The sequence below is a fragment of the Agelaius phoeniceus genome, chromosome 19 (assembly GCF_051311805.1).
Source record: "Agelaius phoeniceus isolate bAgePho1 chromosome 19, bAgePho1.hap1, whole genome shotgun sequence".
NCBI lineage: Eukaryota > Metazoa > Chordata > Aves > Passeriformes > Icteridae > Agelaius > Agelaius phoeniceus.
The window spans coordinates 8183230-8189229 of record NC_135283.1 but is presented as its reverse complement, the minus strand read 5'-3'; the positions used below and the strand labels follow the sequence as shown (position 1 = coordinate 8189229).

At 42.0% G+C, this 6000-nt stretch overlaps 1 long non-coding RNA gene across 1 annotated transcript in view; it reads right to left on the bottom strand.

The window, feature by feature from the left end:
- Positions 1-2376: 2376 nt before the first annotated feature.
- Positions 2377-6000, bottom strand: part of LOC143695511 (uncharacterized) — a 169346-nt gene continuing 165722 nt past the window's right edge. The window contains exon 3 of the long non-coding RNA XR_013184771.1: positions 2377-2723. This is a non-coding gene — a long non-coding RNA (uncharacterized LOC143695511). The remainder of the gene's footprint in view (positions 2724-6000) is intronic.

The following is a 6000-nucleotide window of genomic DNA, read 5'->3' as shown; positions in this document are numbered from 1 at the left end:
GTCTTTTTATTGTTTAAAGTACTATATGATCCTTAACATACTTGATTTCATTACTGACCAGTTATCTTACTTTTCACTTTATTTCTTCTGTCACCCCAAATATTTTGGGGTGACAGGGTTTTGTTTGCAGCCTGCCACAATTCCTTGTTTTCCCTGTCTCCACTGAGGGGCAAGGTGGTTTGGAGTTTTAAAAAGTTTTGGTGAGGCATATGTTCCTCAACATCTACTGTGCCCTAACCATAGAATTATTTCCTAGGGTAGCTGCAAGGCAACCTAGGCAGGTCAGTCAGGGGTGTTCCAATCTTGTTCCTGATCCTGGGATGATCCTGCAGCACAGCACACCCCCTGTGCCACAGCAGCTCTTGAAAAGGACAGCCCAAGGTCCCACAACCCTGCTGGAATTTCCATTTCCATTGGAGGACAATTTTTTGTCACAGCTGGTGAGTGAGCGTACCAGGGGAGGGACTATGTTAGACTTGTTTGCAAATAGAGATGGGCTGGTGGAGATGAGGTGGTTGGAGTTCACTTGGGGCACAGTGATCATGGAATTACAGAGTTCTTAATATTTGGTGAAATGAGAAGGAACATAATAAGACTCTTACATTGGACTTCCGGCCGGCCCAGAGAGTGGTGGTGAATGGTGCCACATCCAATTGGTGGCCAGTCACCAGTGGTGTCCCTCAGGGCTCTGTGCTGGGGCCAGTTCTGTTCAGTATTTTTATTGATAACATGGATGAGGGCATTGAATCTTTCATTAGTAAATTTGCAGATGACACTAAGCTGGGAGCTGTGTTCATCTATTGGAAGATAGGAGGGCTCTGCAAAGAGACCTGGAATGGTTGGATGGATGGGCAGAGTCCAATAAGATGAAGTTTAATAAGTCCAAGTGCCCAGTCCTGCATTTTGGCCACAATAACCCCCTGCAACGTTATAGGCTGGGGACAGTGTGGCTGGACAGTGCCCAGGCAGAAAGGGATCTGGGGGTGGTGGTCGACAGCAGGCTGGACATGAGCCAGCAGTGGGCCCTGGTGGCCAAGGAGGCCAATGGCATGCTGGCCTGGATCAGGAATAGTGGGACCAGCAGGAGGAGAAAGGTCATCCTTCCCCTGTACTCAGCACTGGTGAGGGCACACCTTGTGTCCAGTTCTGGGTGCCCTCAGTTTAGGAAGGAAGTTGAGAAGCTTGAGTGTGTCCAGAGGCAGGCAAAGAGGCTGGAGAGGGGCTTGGAACACAAGCCCTATGAGGAACATCTGAGGGAGCTGGGGTTGTTAAGCCTGGAGAAAAAGGAGACTTGGAGGTGGCTTTATCACTCTCTACAGCTTCCTGAAAGGTGGCTGTAGTCAGGTGGGGGTGGTCTCTTTCACCAGCAGCGCTGTCAAAACCAGAGGACACGGTCTCAAGCTGTGCCAAGGGAAATACAGGTTGGATATTAGGGAAAAGTTTTTTACAGAAAGGGTGATAAAGTACTGGAATGGTCTGCCCAGGGAGGTGGTAGAGTCACCAATCCTGGATGCGTTCAAAAAAAAGACTGGATGTTGTAGCATCCCATGAATTCTCCCTCCTTGGTCAATCCCCAAGCCCTCAGCCCTGGAAGCATTAACTACTTACCATAGAATCATCCCTCCCAAAGGGGAAAACAGTCTCCCTCATGGACTTGGTGTCGCAACTTCTTCTGGTTTCTCCTTCCCCTGTCACTGGCTTGGTACCCCTGGTGGCCACCCCCCTACCCCTGGAGACCAGGCCCTCTGCCCATCCCTTAGCCCCACTCCCCATCCCTTCTCCTTTTTAAGCTGCCTTCTCCACGTGGTTTTTCTCTTTCTCTGGGTTTGTCCTTTGGTGCCAGTGTCACTCTGCTGGAATAAAACCTTGCAAAAGAGCCTTTCTTGCCTCTGTCACTGAGCCAGTTGCGGTGAGTGTTGAGTGGAAGTTTGACTGCATTGCCTGAATGTTAAGTCAGCCTGCCTTTCCACAGGAGAGGCTTGCTGGGGACAAGAGATAGGCAGCAGCACCTACCACTTTAACACCTGCATTTTTAATGGATGTGGCACTCGGTGCCCTGGTTTAGTTGAGGTGTTAGGACATGAGTCAGACTCAATGACTTTGAAGGTCTCTTCCAACCTAGTGACTCTGTGATTATTGCAATGTGCAGATGTCACATGAGGCATAAAGTTCATCTAGAAATGGTCCATTTGTATCCTGTTATCCAATAAAGCCAAAATAATTTTTAGATTATTTAGGATATTAAAGACTTTCTAACCTTTTTTAAAAGACACTGTGAGGGACACTACCTTTTACTTTGATCCATCATATCATCAAATAATCAGATGATAGCCACTTTCATTGTGCAAATTCTTTTGATAATTTGCTTCAACACTAAAGACTGGGTGACTTGTAGGAAACACAAACAGAAAATAATTGTTTTTGTCTTTCAGACATACATTGTCAAGCTATATTCTCATCTGCACTGGTGTAAATTTATCATGCCCCCATTCACTCCAGCAGTCCCGTGATTCTCTTAGCACCAATTCTTGGCACAGTCCCTGCCAAGACAGATATTTGCAGTTCACCATTTATTGTGATGAAACATCTCTATGCTCAGTCCATCAATCATCATTTTTGTGAGATCCAGGAGGTAAACTGAATCATGGCCTCTGTCCCACACATTTCCACATTTTTGGGTGATATATGTGATCTTCATCCTCCTCCAGGAACTTCAAAAGTAGCTACAATGAAGAAAAAAAGTGCAAAATTATTTTAAAAAATCTTTTTCCTCCCCTCTCAACAAGTTTGTAAATGGTTCTATTCATCTAATTTGTAAAATTAATTTTCCCCAAATGAAATTTGTGTCTAAGAAAAAAAATCTAAGAAATCTTCCCCAGATTCAAATATTTTAGATGAAACACCTGCAAAAGTCTGTGCTCATCTCAAATTTCAAACTTCTTGAAGTTTACTCAGCATAATAATCAGAAGTGAATTAAGGTCATCACAACTTTAAAAGACCTCTGGTGCTAAAGGATGTTGGCACTTGAGAGGAGAGGTGGGGAAATACCTATGCTCTACTGTTCTAATGAAACAGAAAAAACAGGGTAATTTATTTTTTTTCTGTTTCCAGATTACAGATGGGAAGAAAAAATAACATCAATTTATGGCCATTCTCAGGATATTTCAACTAAATGAACAGCATTTTAAATATGCGTGAAATACTAGATGGATGAAGTGTTGAATCTGAGAAGTCATTAAGTCCTCATTTGGCTTAACTTACAAAGACTGTTCAATAATTAGTAGAATTTTTTACATTCAAGAGGCAAGGATAAAGACATTGATGATTCAAAAATGACCACAGAGAACAGACTATAAAATAACCAAGGCAAAAAAATTTATGCAGATTATGCAGATTTTATGTGAAAGGTAATATTTCATTTATAGATTTACATCATGTCACATTGATGATTCCTAAAGTGTTCAATAACAAATGGAAAATATCCAGGGATTTCAAAATGCTCAGATTAATAGTTGTTAAATTAGATGGGTTTATTAGAACAAAAGTTACAAAATGTGCAGACAGTAAAATGCAGAAATAATGATAAAAAATTTTGAAAGCAATGTAAAATTCCCAAAACACCTACTGCTGAGACTAAATAAAGTTGACTTTGCAAGAGAATTTTCAGGAGCTCCTGAGCACTTGGGCAGTGTGTTTAGGAAATCAGAGAGGCAGAAATTTGTTCCTGCACAAGGAAATCATTTGCTCTTTCCCAGGCTGCAAATGAGGGCATCCCGTTTGAGAACAGCACCTGAGTTTCAAAAAACCCTCCACATCTTTCAGGGCAGGTGTGACATTTGATAACACAACAATACAGGACAAAGCATTATTTTTTTAACATTCTTGTGATAATGTCTGGACTCCTACCTTAAATCTCCTCCTAGTCCTAAATTCAGCCCAGCTCAGCTCTCCTCTTCCTCAGGTTCATCCCCTACTGATCATTCAGGAAACATCTAAATTTTTCCTTCCTTTCAGTCGTATATTTAAATACATTTTTCAAAATTCAACAGCTCCACTGGCAGTGAATTGCACAAGGTGTAGCTTTTTCCCACTCACACAAGGGCAGCTTTTTAAAGGAGAAAAAGAGAAAAACCAGGACCACCCACAGGCACAGGCCACTCAACCAGCCTACAACTTTCTGTCCTGCCTTCTCAAAAAGCCCAGCCTGGGAGGGAAGGTCACAAAGCCAGGCTGGTGTCAGTCACATAGCAAAGCCAGTGAGGACATAACCATTAAAAACTCAAAGCGAATCAACATAAAATAAAATAATAGGTGGAGGGAGGGTGGAGGAACAACTCATATGCACCTGGAAGCTAAAAAAGATCACGTGAAACTTTAAATCCCCAAAGAGGTACTGAATGGCAGAAGGGCATGACTCGCCTGATCACAGGTAATTTCTGACCAGCACGGCAAAGGCAAAACTCTTTTTTTCTCTCCTCCACTGTATTTTTCTCCCTTTTTCATCTCTGTTCCCTCTGGAGGGTTAAATGAGCAGCACTCCCCACTCCATGGGCAACCTACATTAAGTGCAGGGAAAAACCAGCCAATCCCCCAGCTAAAGGAATTACCTCCCCTCTGCCTCACTTTGCCACCACAGGACCTCCACAGAGAGCTGGGAAGATTTTCCTGAGGGAGCAAACACCCTGCCTATAAACTCATTCTTATCAAGCAAGGAGAGCCTCATTCGGTTTATTTGTGTTAATTACCACAGCTGCTGACAAAGGAAGATTTCTTTCCCAAAAGTGTTTGCTTCCATGTTTGAAGAAGGAAAACAAAGAGAAAAATGACAAGCACATTTTAATCTGTCAAGGCAAGTGCTCCGTGCAGCGTGGGGTGAACAGACAGCCCTCAGACCTCTCACTGAAGCTGCACTGGTAACACATGCTCTAAGCAAATAGATTAAGATTAGAAACATTTGTATAGAATGCCACAAGAGATTAGAGCACTTCTACAGATGTTTTTCCCTCAATGGCAAAAAAAAAAAGAGAAACAGATGTTCATTAATACCAGTATTTCTTGTTGCCCTGGCACTGCAAAGAAAATATTTCTCCTAGCTAGAAAATCTTCCTTCAATATACATCTACAAACATCTCTTCTTAATGTGCTTTGGAGTTTTCATGGAAACTTAAATTAACAGGTTGGAAGGAATAGACACATAATAAAATGACTTTATCTGGGTTAAAATTCAACAATTGTTCTTGTAGGGGGAGGGTTGGGGTTCAGGGGGGCATAAAAATCAGTCAACAAATAGATTTATAGTTAATGCTTTAGAAGCTTGAGAAGTAAACAAATACAACAGGAGTAAATGAAGCACAACAGGGAACTGTCACTTGTGACAGAGCCAGAGCTGGTGCCTTGTGCTAATCTTGGAGTTTCTAGAAGAGTCCAAATGACAAGAAGATGACAGATTGTGCTTACAATTGTTATTATTTAGATATCAAATACAGGATAGTTATTTTGAAACCAATATGATCTGTTACTTTAGCACCACAGTATTTGCCAGCCCTAAACTCCAGTTAGTCAGAGCTATGGAGAAAATGGATCCTAAGCAGCCTGCACAAACCAGAATTAGAAACAGATTTTTCTGTTTTTTGTATAATTTTCCTCACAAAACGTCTCCTTTAATATTTAGGGTGAACACTCCCAAGCCCAGATAAATATCAAGCATTAATCTCAATTTCAAGAAACATTATACCTTTCAAGAAAATTTCCCAGAGTGAGGTATTCAGAGCAAAAGGGAATCTAATCTGAAATGTTAGTCTGGGGTTCTTTTTCATGTCCAGACCTCAGCCCACATTTACCAGTTCTAACAAGAACACACCAGTTCCCACTGTGATTTGTCTTCAGAAATGAGGCTTTATGATTCTCATATTTCAGCTCCCTCCAGAATATATCTGGAGAAGTCAAAATCCCAGGCTTGTCATATCTGTCAAGCCGATGTTGCTTTGAGACAGCTGAGT